This window comes from Myotis yumanensis, unplaced genomic scaffold (assembly GCF_028538775.1).
Source record: "Myotis yumanensis isolate MYYU_CA2020_CCGP unplaced genomic scaffold, mMyoYum1.0.hap1 SCAF_18, whole genome shotgun sequence".
Classification (NCBI taxonomy): domain Eukaryota; kingdom Metazoa; phylum Chordata; class Mammalia; order Chiroptera; family Vespertilionidae; genus Myotis; species Myotis yumanensis.
Window position 1 is genome coordinate 29882386 of NW_027223769.1, and position 15142 is coordinate 29897527.

The window sequence follows — 15142 nt, forward strand, 5'->3', positions numbered from 1 at the left end:
TGCGCGTTAGGTTGCCAAGTTTTTAATCCTGAAAATCTGTCCCTTTTTACGCTTTTTATGTTAAAATGCTCAGGGAAACAGAGATGAGCGTACTAGATGATGGCAGTTGCCTCGTAGAAATGTACATACAGTTTTGGCTGCGCTTTCTCTTTAATGAGGCCAGGAGGCGGGGAAGGAGGAGATGCCATTGGTTCCAGGGGAAACAAATAGTTCAGGGTCCCCCCTGGGGTGCGAGGAGCCTCTGGGGGCCCAGGTAGGTGGCAGCTCTGCCCGGCTGTGTCTCTGTTTGGCCTGCTTGGCAGCGGTGCCCACACTTGTCTCCCTGGTTGTGTCTGTGAGGGACTCATTAGCAGTGGGTGTGTGTCTCCTCGCAGCGGCTCACTCACAGGGCTGCCAGCGGTGCCAGGGACCGGGCTGCTGCTCTGGGCTTCCTGGGAGGCCACCACGTGGGGCTGTCGGAACAAAGCTGGGCCAACCCTTTCCAGGCCCTGCAGCCTGTGGTCGCCCCACAGGAGGTGCCCTAAGATCGGAGCAGGAGGTGGCTCTGGGAGGGGCCTTGTCCTGCCTCTCTAGGAAGACTTCAGATGGCCAGCTGCTGCTGGGCGCCCTTCGCCAGGGAAGGAGCAGGCACTGATTTACCCGCCCGGCCTCTCCATCTGTCGGTCTGTGCGCAGGTGCCGGGATGCCACCCTGCCCGGACACCTCGGGTGGGAATGGTGGTGCAGGGATCGGGGCGAAGGGGCCTGGCTTCTGTGGACACAAGCTTTAGGTCGCAAGTGCCTTCTGATGCATGTCCCGCCCCCACGGCAGCAGCTCTGTCCTTGTTCACTGTTTCTGTACTTTATACTCGGGTCATGATCTCCATCAAATTCCGGGTTTGTTTTTAATTCCAGCCCGGTTACCACAGCTGACCTGGTGTGCCAGGCGTTCCGAAGGTTGTCTGAGAGAGATGCCCTGGGCTGGGCCCCGCTGCCCGATCGCGGTGTCTGGGACGCTCTCTTGGGCACCGTTTCCATCCTCTGTCCATGTCTCCTCATTAAATCTGCCGGGTCCGTGGAGCTGACTACCAATTGGTGCCTGACCCAGTTACAGGGAGCCACCACGTCACCCCTCCTCATCGTAGTAAATGGATCACAACCGTTTGTCCCCTGGGACCCAAAGGGGACCTTGTTATATTAGAGTCACGTCTATCTCCTTGGAGTGCCTGTATGTGAGTGTAGACACATACATGTATGTGTATGCATGCCTGTATATGTTTATTCATGTGTTCATGCATGTTTGAGTACATGTGCCTGTGTGCACCCATGTGTGTCTCTGCACATGTGTGAATGTGCATGTCTGTGTGTGCGTATGCCTATATGTATGTATTTATGCATGGCTATGCATGAATATCTGTATGTGTGTGTGCATGCCTATGCAAGTATGTATGTGTGCATGCATGCATGTCTGTAATGAATGTGTGTTTGTGTGTGCATGTGTGGGGGGTGCCCCTGCCTAAATGAAGGCTAACTTTTTCCGCTGCTGTGCTGGGGCCTTGCTCTGGGACACCGGTCCTGTGGCTCTTGTATTGGGTAGTTGGTGGGCTTTGCTGGTTCCCTGCATTGATCTCCTTTCACTTCCTACTTGGAGCACTTCCCGGAGCACAGGTCCTCACACTGTCTGCTCTTGGTGTGGGCTCTGCTTGCTTCTCTGCCAAAGGGCACTGCGGAGTCACTGCAGGGCCCTTTGAACTGCTTGTTCAGTGGCTGAAGAGCTCAGTCAGGACAGTGGCTGGGACAGCCGTCCCTGCCCGCATTGCTGGGCCGTGACTCGCGCACTTGGCTTTGCCTCCGCTGATCTCCGACGCCGTGTGGTGTGGGAGGCTGGTGCATCAGGCGTTGGTGACCTTTCCGGCACCATCTCCCCTTGCATTGGCAAGATCGTCCCTCCAGACAAACTGTATTTATAAGGTAATAACCAATCTGCGTTCTCGTGTTTAATTAATCATAGATACATAATTGCTCATCAGAGCTTCTAATCAGCAGGAGCTAATCAGACCTAACAGTTATTTATTTACTGAGCATCTTCTATGTGACTGACCTATGCCAGGTGCTGGGGGTAGAAAAGCGAGCGAGGAATGTCTCAGCAGGAGTTTCCGGTGTACAGTATTCTGTGAACCATCATTGTAATTTGGGGAGATTTTACTGGGTGCCCTGTGTGTGTTCGGAGTGGTGCCCTTATGGCCTCCTTTCGTCTTCAACCTTGTGAGTTAGGCAAGAGAGCTACACCTTTGACAAGAGGAGGCTGACACTTGCAGAGTTGAGTCGCTCACTCCAAGTCACACACTGAACCGCAAAGCTGTGGCAGGATTTGAACTCAGGATTGTCCGACGCTAAAATTTTCCACGCAGACCAGTCACTAACTCCCAGTATCCCTTTCCCTCTCTTTCCTGCTGGGTAGGTTTTGCTTTTGGGAGCAGGAGTGTGCCCTGTGTTCTCACCATGTTCTATGGATTCTTCCCCTCCCCCAGTTTTAATGCGCTATAATGAGACATAGCATTGTTTTAGTCCAACGTGCACAACACAATGATGGGATACAGGTATATATTGCAAAATGATGGCCACCATTAGTTTACTTCACATCTGTCACCTCACATACTTCGAATATATTTTTTTCTTGAGAACTTTTAATGTCGGTTCTCTTAGTGACTTTCAAATATATAATAAATACATTATTGTCTGAAGTCTCTGTTTATAGGCTAGTTTGAAGTACCTGGAAACCCTGAGTACAAATGAGCCTGTCACCCCATAGAATAATGCAGCCTCGACCTAAGTATTCAGTTTAGTCACCTCCTGACTGTCAGATGGGGAAATAGAAGCTCTGAGTGGCAGAGGGGTTTGGCTCGAGTCACACAGTGTCAGTGTCTGAGCTTGAACTCAGCACCCCCACGTGCAGCCCAGCTGTGCTGGCCACAGCACATTAACTGGTCACTGGCGGATGCAGTCTGGGGTAGGGAGCAAACCTCAAGAGATCTTCTGGGTGATTCTATCCGGGTGAGAGCAGCCAGCATTGGTTATGATGCACGCTCCTTAAGGACAGAGGTCTGACTCAGGGCATGGCTGTCCCCCGAGCCTCCGGCACAGCCCCAGGTTCCTGCAGGTGTCAGCAGGTGTGTGTGGGAAGAATGACCCGAGTGACAGGAAGGGGCCTCTGGGAATAACTTCCTGCTCTCTGTACAGTAGTTGCTGACCATCTTGGATTTTCCCACAGCAGAGAGTATTTTACATTTTATTTTTTTAATTTTATTTATTAAATTGATTGGAAGAACCAAATGAGTTCACTCATATGTGGGACATAAGACGGAAACTTATGGACACAAACAGCAGAGTGGTGGCTGCCAGAGGGAAGGGGGTGGGGGGAGAAGGGGGCCCTCATATGCGGTGACAGGAGGAGATCTGCCTGTGGGTGGTGGGCACACGGTGCATTGTACCAGGGAGTATTTGAGAGTCAAATTGACGGTATCAACGTCTAATCTGACATGTCAGTGGTTCAGTCAGTCGTGTCATGCCCTACTTTCCTGTTTCTATTTTGGAAGACGTGGCCGGCTTATTCGGCATCCTTAGGGAGGCTAGGGTGTTCTGGCCATGCTGGACGGTGACGGAGGGTGCTCCCTTTGCCGCCCACTAGTTCACTCGGAGTGTGGCCGGCTCCCGTATCTGCCAGAGAGATCTGGCAGCAGCATGATGGGACTGTATAAAGTCACACATTTCTGGCTACGACACATAATACTGTTTAAAGATCATAAGAGAAATGAGGAAGAAGAGAGGGAAACATTCACCTGCAGATCCACTGGGACTCAGATTGTCCTTGTGTTTCTCCTCCCTCCCAGTACTCAATTTAGGAATTTGCTGTTGTTTTTTGTGTTTGCTTGTTGTTTTTTTGTTTGTTTTTTATGATGGTAATTGGATTTACATCTAGTATACGACCTTTACATTTTAGTTCATAGTGAACCATTTTGAAACATGCCAGTATATTCCACATTGCTCTACGAGTCACATTATCTCGACTTTGGGGAGGCCTGCTGTCCCGCGCAGGGGCGTGCGCTGTGTCTTATTTAAACATGCTCCTATTACAACAAGATAATTTCGAGTTTTGGGGAATGAGGATATACTTCTCCTTGGGAATCTGGGTGATGAGATTATAAACGATCTGCAATACCTAGAAGGTTCTACGTTTCCAGTCAGTGATTCCCTATGAGTAACACCTCGTCGAGGCTTGAATGCTGTATTTCCATAAGGAAAACAAGAAGACTTTAAACACTCATAGAAAAGCCTAGAATTAGTCAGCATCAGATTTCAAGGGGAGGGAGGTTCTTTTTCTGTTTTAAATTTAGACCATTAAGATGGCATAAAAGCAAGCCTCTTTCCAAATTGCTGGGAGCCTTTTCCTCATCTTTGAAAAGGGCGGCATTTAACTGGCAGACAAAACAATGCGAGCGATAAAAGTTTCAAACTGGCTGCTCAGGAGAAGATGGGACTCTGGGTGGTGGGCACACGGTGCAATGGACAGGTCTGGTAACAGAGAAACCCACACCTGAAACCTACATGTTCCTGTTGACCAATGTCACCCCAATCAATTTAATAAATAAATATTTAAGAATAAAACAGCCCTGACCGGTTTGGCACAGTGAATAGAGCGTCAGCCTACGGACTGAATGGTCCCGGGTTCGATTCCGGTCAAGGGCATGTACCTTGGTTGCGGGCACATCCCCAGTGGGAGGTGTGCAGGAGGCGGCTGATCGATGTTTCTCTCTCATCAATGTTTCTAACTCTCTATCCCTCTCCATTCCTCTCTGTAAAAAATCAATAAAATATATATATTAAAAAAAAGAATAAAACAAAAAAAAAAACTAGCTGCTTCGGAAAGCGAACCCGGTCCGTGAACTCCTTTGGGAAGGACAACTAGTCAGGCAGACACGGGACTGGGAGAGAAGCGGAGAGAAGCGGAGAGGGCGTTCATTAACTGTGTGCATCACAGTCTGGCAAGGTCACGGGTAGCCTCTTCTTTTGGGCACTAAAAATAGACATCCCTCAGACCCAGCCATGCCATCACCTCTCCTTCCCTTCTCTGTAGTTATGTCTTACTTTGGGGCGCTCTCTTCATTCTGCTCTCCCACTCGCATTTGCCTGGGGTAAGCATTGGCCCCCTGGGTGTTGGAGAAGATGGGGAAGGCAGGGACCTGTTCTGGAGTCACTGCCATACTTTCCTCTGCCCGGGTCAGCATCGGCAGAGAACTGAAAGGTGCTTTCTGACTCACTGTCATTTAATGCCAATCATCATCATCATCATCATCACAGTAATTTTTTTAGCTCCTACTGTACCAGGCATTGCATGGGCCTCTTTATATTTCTCAATATGGCATCATTATAACAGAAAACTGATACATTTTTTATGATGATGATACTGACTAATAGGTGGTGAACAGTCAATTTGTGCCAGAACCAAAAGTGTACGTACGTCATCGGCACACATTATCTCATATGCTGCCCCCCCCCCCCCCCCCGCCCCTCGCAGGGCTGTGAGGCATCACAGTGCCCATGTGACAGACCAAGGAAGAGCCCTAAGTCATGAGCTGGTGGTGCCCTGTGGGCAAGGCCCACGGGACTCGGAGCTCCACCCCCGGCAAGGGCTGCATTTCCTCCCAAGGTCTGTCTGACTCTGCAGCTTGGCCCTGCTCTCCCTGCTTGCCTGGTGACATGCACACTTGGTTTGGCTCCTGGACAGGGTCCTCTGGCTCTCCCCGCAACCAGAACATCCTATCAGGGATGGTGAAACCTGGCCATGTCTACACTTTGCCCTGAGAGCTGAAGGGAGGCCTTCCGCACCTGAGATGTCTTCGTTGTGGCCCAGGTTGAGCACATGATGTTGCAGATTCCTGTGGAGAACTGGAGGGAGACAGGCCCCTGGGTCCTCTAGCTCCCTGTCTCCCGAGGTGCTCAGGATCCCGCTGATGGGAGGTGGGCTGCTGTCAGCGGGGGCCTTATTGCTTCAACCACAGAGTGCTATAGACGGGAACAGGAAAGACTCTATTGGCCATTGCATTGACCCCAGCACCCAGTGTCACACTAATTTCATAAGTTGCTGGATTTGAATGCAGTTTACTATTTCCAGAGATGAGTGTCCAACGTGTGAAGAGTGTGTGTGTGTGTGTGTGTGTGTGTGTGTGTATGTGTTTGTGGTCAAAGGTCTTTGCTGCTCTTCATTTCCTTTGGGGGTGATTCACTAGTGATTCTCTCTCTCTCTCTTTCTCTCTCCTGTCTCTCCCTCCTCCCTATCTCTCTCTGTCTGTAGTTTGCAGCCTGGTAAAGTGATGTCATCCTTAGCCATTAAAAAAAAATCACTGGACTAGTTCCCTAAATTAGCGTCCCAATTTATGTCTGGAGAAGGCAGTGGAGAATAGCTGTTGGGTGAACCGCTGTAGATTCCAGCTGCTGTAGATTCCAGCTGCTGTGTCCAGCTCCTGGCTTCACTGCTTACTGGCTCTCACTCACCCTTCCTGTGCCCCAGGTTCCTAATTATGACATAAATAAAGTCACGCTGCCTGACACAGGACTGTTAGAAGACCACATTATGTATTACAGGGACGTACTTAGCCCAGGACCTGACACACTGCTGACTCGCACTGTTAGCGATCACGTTTGCCCGTTTGGAAGAACACCTCGTTCCTGGAGGTACGGAGGAGCCGAAAGAGTTGGCGTCATGTGTCCACAGCTGATGTCATGCCCACACACCCTCAAAGGTGATGAAATGCTTCACTTGGCATCTGAAGGATTTGGGAAAGGACGGCCATGCTTTTTCAGACCCAGTATTTGCACAAACACCTGCCAGTCACGAAGTACCTTTAGTCTCCCCAGCCTTGTTATTAGTCAACTGTTGGCAAAGCGATAGCCTTTTTACTGATTTTAACTAACTCAGAAAACAGACCCAACGGCTTGCCCTTGCTTCGATCAAGAAAGAATAATTTGGGCCAAATCAGTACCTCATTACAGTCCTTAAAAAGTTACCCGTTTGCCAGAACCGGTTTGGCTCAGTGGATAGAGCGTCGGCCTGCGGACTGAGGGGTCCCGGGTTCGATTCCGGTCAAGGGCATGTTCCTGGGTTGCGGGCACATCCCCAGTGGGGGATGTGCAGGAGGCAGCTGATCGATGTTTCTCTCTCATCGATGTTTCTAGCTCTCTATCTCTCTCCCTTCCTCTCTTTGGAAAATCAATAAAATATATTTAAAAAAAAAAAAAAAGTTACCCGTTATACAGTTATAAAATGACAGATTTCACATTGGTCACCTGACATCAAGTAGATAAAAAAGCAAAGATTTCAGTGTTTTAAAATGTGAAAACATACAGCTTTGTGCTGGTTCTGTTTAACTATTACTATTTATCTAATTCTCCAATGAGCCGAGCCCTGCAGAGGGCTAGCAGTGTCCTGGCCCAGAGAAACAGTATACAGCGGTTCTCAACCTGTGGGTTGCGACCCCGTTGGGGGTCGAACGACCCTTTCACAGGGATCGCCTAAGACCATCGGAAAACACATATATCATTACATATTGTTTTTGTGATTAATCACTATGCTTTAATTATGTTCAATTTGTAACAGTGAAATTGGGGGTCACCACAACATGAGGAACTGTATTAAAGGGTCGCGGCATTAGGAAGGTTGAGAACCACTGCTGATTTCTGTCTTGAAGGAGCCCAGATTCCTTGGGTGCCACATGGGGAGGGGCAGAGCTCTACCCGGGGGCAAGGAGACAAATAGGTAAAATAAAATGAACTGCAGAAGAGGAGTGAATGTTCTCGAGTGTATGTGAGTGTGTGTGTCCTGCTTGCTCTGTTTACCCCAGGAATTCTTTCTAAGACTTTACCAATGGACCGCATGGATGTCTCCGAAACGCCCCTGAAGCTTGGTTCGCCACCTAACCACTGCCCTGCCCCACCTTTTTTTAATTAAAATTTCTGGTATTTTATAGCCAAAATAAAATACACTCTCTTGGAGAAAGACTTATTTTCCTTCTACTTTAAGCGTCCTCAGGCTCTGGTAACAATATAAACAGACTCCACGTATTTCTGTGACTTTTCCAGTGGATGTGCTTAGATTCCCCCTTAATCTGATGTCTTATCCCTTTCTTATTCAGGAGAGAAATCATCCTGGCAGAGCGGGAGAGTCAGGGCCTGTGGGGCAAGGGAAGTCTAGATCTGAATTCCCATTCTGCTGCTAATGAGCTTTGTTATCTTGGCAAGTTATTTAACTTCGCTGAGGTTTAATTCCCTTCTCTCCTCCGAGGTGGGGAACGGAATAAAACAAGCCCCATCCAGAGCTGTTGGGAAGACTAATTTAAATAAAGAATGCATGTAGAAGCACCAAGGCGATATTTATCGGTGGCACGTAGTAGGTGGCGGATAAAACCTCGGCCTCCGGTTTTGCAATTGCTCATGTTCAAAGGGAGAAAGCGAAACTCCGTCGTTTGGGCGAGAAATAGCGATAAAACGTAGAGTAGCAGGAGGTTTGCTCAGATGCTAGATGACTGCTTGTTTATTCGTTTCCCAAAGATATTACAAAGGCCGTGAATATTTATTTAGTTCTGCTCCCAATAGCTCTTCTAATAGGGAATTATTTGGGTACAACGAAAGACATTTGTAAATGTGGCTGATAAGACTGGCACCGGACAAGGAGTGTGTTGTTGGACACAGGAATTCTATTGTCCCCGGCTTCAGTTGTCAAGTGCCCGGGGAGCCCAGAATTTATGGTGGCGGCACAATGGGCCTTTCAGGGCCCAGCGAAAGGGCTGTGAGATCCCGCTCCCCGGCTTTTCAGGGCTTCTAATCTTTTGATCGGGCCCGGACAATGCTGGATTCAGCTGCTGCCTGAGCCTCCGGACTGTCCATTGGCCGTCAGGTATTGTGCGGTAATTACCATGGTGACAATGAGCCCGTCCTTTGGTGCTTTCCAAAACGGCAGAGGTTGTCATTCCGCATTAGGTGCCTCTAAAGGCATGGCTTACTTAGAGAAACGACCAAAGAGAAATACAGATAATCGTGTTGAGAGTTTGATTTAAAGGGCCACTGTGTCAAATCCATTTGGAGCCCAGAAGCTCGGCATGGATGATGTGGTAATTACAGTGGGGCACTGGGCGTCACCCTGCACAGACAGGGAGGAGCTGGCCTTGGAGGTTTTGTAGGGAGGCGTGAGCGATGGGCAGCGGGCAGCCCTTAACATCCTAGCGGGAGCACAGATCTACAGATCGGAGCTGAGCTGGTAAACTTCGAGACTCAGCTTCCTCATCAGAAACAGGAACGGTGTGGGAAATACTATGCATTGATAGTCATTATATGATTGCATATTAATATATGCAAATATATGAATATTAGTTCTATATAAATGCTTATCCATCTGCCACAGGGTTTTCTGAATATCAAATATACAATAAAAGGTAAAACTAATGTTTTCAGCATGCCCAATGGAAAACACAATCTATACGTTTTCATCATCACAGCTACTGATTATTAAGGGCCTTGTCTGGATCATCGCTATTCCTCACAATAATCCTACAAAACAGTTATTATCCCCACTTTGTAGTGAGGAAACTGAGTCCTCCAGGATTCTCGCTTGGGCAAAGTGAAACTGCTTGGAAGAGGCAAAGCATAGAATCGAAGTCCTGTTCCCTCACGTTCAACAGCCTACTGCTTCCCCCATTAAAAGAAATTATAATCTACAAACCTGTCTTACAAAATATGCTTCCCCATATGGTTCTGGAACTTTGGTGAAAACAGGAAAGAAAAACCATGCAGTGGTGCTTATTCATTGGATTCATTCATTCCCTTTGACGATATCGGCAGGCAACGTGCGACACTCACAGAAGGACGGCCCCGTCTGCTGGGCCCGGGGTCTGCTGCCCACATGCTGCCCGGCTCCTGCCTGCACAGTGAGGAAAACACTGCGACTCCAGAAAACAAGGCCGTATTTATCAACGGCAGAGACGTGTATGCCATGGCTTGACTTCTTTGCTTAATAAGTTTCCAAAATTGGATATTTCAGTTGTTTACTTAATAGTAACATATATATATATATATATATATATATATATATATATATATATATAGCTAATATGCAAAGTGTCCCCTCGGGAGTTGGACCATGAGACTGGGAGTTCGACTGCTCGGTATGACGTGCGCTGACCACCAGGGTGCGGCGCAGAACATGGCAGGCGACCAGGGGCAGCAGCGGGGCCCTGAGGGAGTGAGGGAAGGAGGAGGTGGGGAGGTGGGGAACCTGATCGGCCTTGACCAGGTCTAGGGACCCTACCCATCATGGATTTTGTGCACCAGGCCTCTAGTTGAATGATAATTTCAATTAACTCCATACAAAAATCCCTGAGATCCCCTGCTGTGTGGTTATACCCCAAAGTAGGAATTATCTGTGGACACATCCCAGAGGAACAGGTGTGAGTTACCCTGGGTCTCCTGGGTGGTTCTTACAGCTGGCGGGAAGGGCGGGGACTTGGGAGTGACTCAGTCCGGCTGTGCCGCTCCCTTACTCTATGCCAGTGATGGCGAACCTATGACACGCGTGTCAGAGGTGACTCGCGAACTCATTTTTTTGGTTGATTTTTCTTTGTTAAATGGCATTTAAATATATAAAATAAACATCAAAAATGTAAGTCTTTGTTTTACTATGGTTGCAAATATCAAAAAATTCCTATATGTGACACGGCACCAGAGTTAAGTTAGGGTTTTTCAAAATGCTGTCACGCCGAGCTCAAAAGGTTCGCCGTCACTGCTCTATGCACTCGGGCTTACCACTTAGCCTCAGTTTCTTCATCTGTGAAATGGAGCTGTCACTGTCTCCTTGGGCTCCCCAGCTCCCATCAGGGTCAATTCTTTCCTTCTTCACCCATCACCCACTGTCATCCCTGTCCCAGCATCGTGCACACCATTAGTGGCCTGAGGAACCGGAACCATGCGAGGGGTGGGACTGTTTTAATCCAGTTCACATATACTTCAGCCCTGCGTGTGCCAAGCCTTCTACAGGATCCAAACTCAGAAAAAGGAATCTGCCGCAATCACGCCTTCATCCTCCCCTGAGTTTTCTCCTGGATTTCTGTGTGTTTGCCAAGTATTGCCTTCATCTCAGTTACACCCTTGGTTTCATGGTGTTCCTTCTCCTGATTTCTCAATCTCTCTGAAATAATATATGGCATGTGCTGTCTGTGCCTCGAAGAAGCTCAGTGCTGTGGGCAGTGCACACAGGATGGGAGGGGCTGAGAGGGCTGTGGCCTGTACTTAAGAGGGCCCACAGGCACGTAGTACCTGGCAAATGAAGGGAAGAGTCCTCGGAGAAGGTTGGGGTGCATGCAGCGATACGGGGTTGTATTTTTCTGGCTCAGAAGGGAATACATGACTCCAGGTCTCGGGGAGTCCTGAGATGTGGGGAGAGGAGGGAAAATGAACATTCCAACCAGCAATGCCTATTTAGGAAGAGGTGTGCAGGCTGCCCACCCAGCGAGTCCTTTCTCCCCATCAATTCTGCTAAAAGCACAAAAAGCACTTTGGTTTCTTATGCTCGTTTTTTTCCCTTTTGCCTGGAAACATGGAGTCGTGCACCAACATGTCCTACAGAATCCACAGCTCCTCTTCCTTCCGTGTTTTTGGTGATCGGAGCTTACAGACAAGCCACCATCTATTTTTGCTTTCCTTCCAGACCTCTTAAGCATCTTTGCAGGCTTTGGGTGAAAGGAGTTTTATGGGAAACATTTTGCAGGGGGGAAAGAATGCAGGGAGAAGTGGGAGTTCAATTCGTTTTTATAGACCTGAGACGTAAACGTTTAAAAATACACTGGCTACAGATACGGCTGTATTATTAACTGTCTGGGGAAGTTAAACGGAGGAAAGGCAGCTGTGAGGGCTGCAGGGCTGGATTCTGGTTGGCTGGTGCTGGCCGTCCACCTTGGGCCCGAATCTTACCCCTCGGAGCGGAGCAAGGAGATGGGTTTCCTGGTACCCAGAGTGGTTATGTGTATTTAAAGAGAACACGCAGGGAAGCCCGTGGCAAATGTCTGTTCCATTTCTGTTTATGGTGTTTTCGTTATTTACTTCCGAGCAACATGCAAAATGCTTATGGAAACAACTCACGATCTCTTGTAGTTGAGTGAACTCATCGGGACAGTTCGTGTCAGGGTCTCTCACGCTGTGCAGTCAGATGGCTAGAGACACAGGAAGGTCTGACTGGGTTGGGGGTCCAAGGTGGTGTCTTCGCTCACCATCTGGCACCTCAGCTTGGATGCCGGGACCAGTAGGGATGCCTGGGCATCTCTATCGGTGCAGCTTCTCCACACAACTGGCTGGAGCTCGCTCCCAGCACGGAGGTCTAGAGTACTCAGACTTCTGCCCTGGCAGCTGACTTCTCCCAGGGCGAGTTTCCCAGGAACACCGGACGGGCTACCAGGGTAACTGTGACTCAGCTTCTGAAACCAGGCTGTGTCCCTTGGGCCAGGTTTCATTGGCTACTCAGGGGCGGCTCAGATTCACCTGGGCGGTGGCGACAGGAGTGCATGAGGATCTGGGGACGGGGCGCACTGGGATGGAGGCATTTTTGGAGAATGGCTACAACGTGGGACATGACTGCAAAGGAGGGTCCTTCCTCGTTAGTTCTGTGCTGTATGAACTGCCCTGTATGGCTTCTTCTCCATGACTCTGTGCATCTGGACATAATCTCAGTGCTACACGGTCCTGGACATCCTGGGGTTAGCACACAGTAGGGCAGTTTTATTGTTCTTGCCTCGGTCACTGAACCAAGGTGTTATGAACACATTTTGGACTTCATTCACCTCAGCCCTTCATCAAGAAGGGTTTTTTGCTTGTTGTTGCTGTTGTTGTCGTTATTGTTCTGGAGAAGGTCTTGTAGGTGCGGAGCTGTTAGGTGGAAACAAGGAAAAGTGGATTTGGGGAAAAAAGTATAATAAATGAAGTCAAAGTAAGAAGCTGTTCAAGCCCTTTATGCAGGCCAAGTTGGTTCCAGAAGGTTGATGCTCTAGAGGTTCAAGGACATTCAAGAAATCCTTTATGCTTGTTAGATTGGGGAAGCTATGCCAGCTGCCACCTCCCATAGTTCAGTGCCTTCGTTTTCAAAGACGAGAGCTGTTCAGACACTCCATATTCTGCTGTTCATTCACTCAACAAATATACATTGAACAGCTGCTTTGGGCTAGGAAACGTGGTAGACACAGAGGGAGATAGGAAGATGAATCAGACCAAAATCTAGACAGAACACACCCCGCACAGACTCCAGAGTGAGGGGTAGTGCGGGGAGGGCGTGGGGATGCAGTCTGGATAAAGAATTGTAGCTGCCAGCCCAGTGCTCTCGTCGGCTAGCACAGCCACGACATCTCCTGACGTTGCTGCCACCACTGTCATGCTTTGCCCTTGAGCCTATCATTCCACGAGGATCTGGCAGCAGCAGAAACACACTTCTCACTTTAGGAGGGAAGGTTACTTGCTTTGGATTCCAATGATACATGGGTGCTAGCAGAAACTGGCTCTAAGAGACTTTCAGTCCCCCCTCCCGGCCTATGGCACATATTGTAAGAAGTTGGATGTACAGCAGTTTTTATTGTTGTAATTCAAATGCACATACGGCTAAACACACCATCCTATGGTACCTGTAGAGTCTCAGCCCATGTCACCCACTTTGCACACAACAGTGATGATTTGCTTACATCCCTCGCTCCACACCTGGACTGTTATCTTCTGAAAGAAAAGTCTGTCTTATTGTGCACCTGTGTCTTCTGGTGTACCACTTTATTGGTGTCACCTCTAGGTTACTAACTACCCATTCACTTTTTTTTTTTTTTGCAGAAATTATTGTATTTTCGGCTAAGTGGCCCTGTGACGATCATTCCCGTTGCCATCTGCTGAGGGACCAATCAGATGGGTGGAGTGTGTTACAGAAATTGGCAGCAAGTATCCAATGGGTGAAGAAGGTAAGAGAGACCGACGTTACTGAGTGATTGGAACGTTGCAATGGGAGTGGAGGCGGGGAGGGTGCCTACCAGGTCCTCTCCTTAAGCCTGTCTCAGTTTGAACCTTCACCAAATCCAACATAGAACCGGAGACGGAGCAGCCCTACTTTCTTGGACTTTCAGGAATGTGATTATTGCCTGTTGTTACTGGGTTCTCTTTGCTGAACACCTACCATGTGCCCATACAAGGATGGTAGTTTTTGGACTATAGGAGGTTCAGAGGAGAAGAAGGAACTAAAGGGGATTATAATTCTTTAGCAAGGACTCAGCTGGGTAAACTAAGATGACTGCCAAGTTGCTATTTCCCCCTTTCCTTCTGTTGAAAAGAATTCTCTTTTTAAAATGTATTTGTATTGATTTAAGAGAGGAAGGGAAAGGGAGAGAGAGAGAGAGAAACATCAATGATGAGAGAGAAACATCAATCGGCTGCCTCTTGCACAACCCCCAATGGGGATGGAGCCCGCAACTCGGGCATGTGCCCTGACCAGGAATCCATCCTTGACCTCCTGGTCCATAGATCAATGCTCAGCTACTGAGCCATGCTGGCTGGGCAAGAGAATTCTTTAGAAATGAACCAGGTGGCTTACATCAAAAAAGGAAGAGAGACTGCTAGCAGGCTGAACCCGTTAGACCTGCAAAGACAGAATGCTAGACCATAAGCCAGGAGGCCCAGCCCTGCCATTCCCTGTCTGTGCGCCCTTAGGTGAATGAGCGCTTTCCGCGGCCATGACGGGAGGTGGGGGGAGGTGGGGGGAGGGAAGGGGGAGGTTGGACTAGGCTCTCCACCAGTTCTTATATTGTAGGGTTCTCTGAATCCATTTCCCTCCTCCTGCTGCTTGGTGGTAATGTGCTATTGTTATGGAATGGCCAAGTGCCCAGAGAGAAAGACAAGAGTTAGTGACACCAGCGTGACTCGACCCGTTCTGGTTCTGTCCACCCTAATGTCTTTCCACATGGGCGTCCAACCTTAAATGCAGATTCAAACAACAAATTGTGAGTTCCTCCTCTTCACCGTCACGGTGTCCTGTGTGCCGCGTTTCAGAGTTCACCCAGATCAGAGCCATGAAAGGAAACCCCACCTGCCTCGCAATCCCT

At 48.8% G+C, this 15142-nt stretch overlaps 1 protein-coding gene across 1 annotated transcript in view; it reads left to right on the forward strand.

Annotated features, from left to right (window-relative positions):
* Positions 1 to 15142, forward strand: part of CDH11 (cadherin 11) — a 131171-nt gene that overhangs the window by 36930 nt on the left and 79099 nt on the right. Inside the window, exon 2 of the mRNA XM_070397782.1 lies at positions 13884 to 14008. The gene's annotated coding sequence lies outside the window, so the exon portion shown is untranslated. The remainder of the gene's footprint in view (positions 1 to 13883; positions 14009 to 15142) is intronic.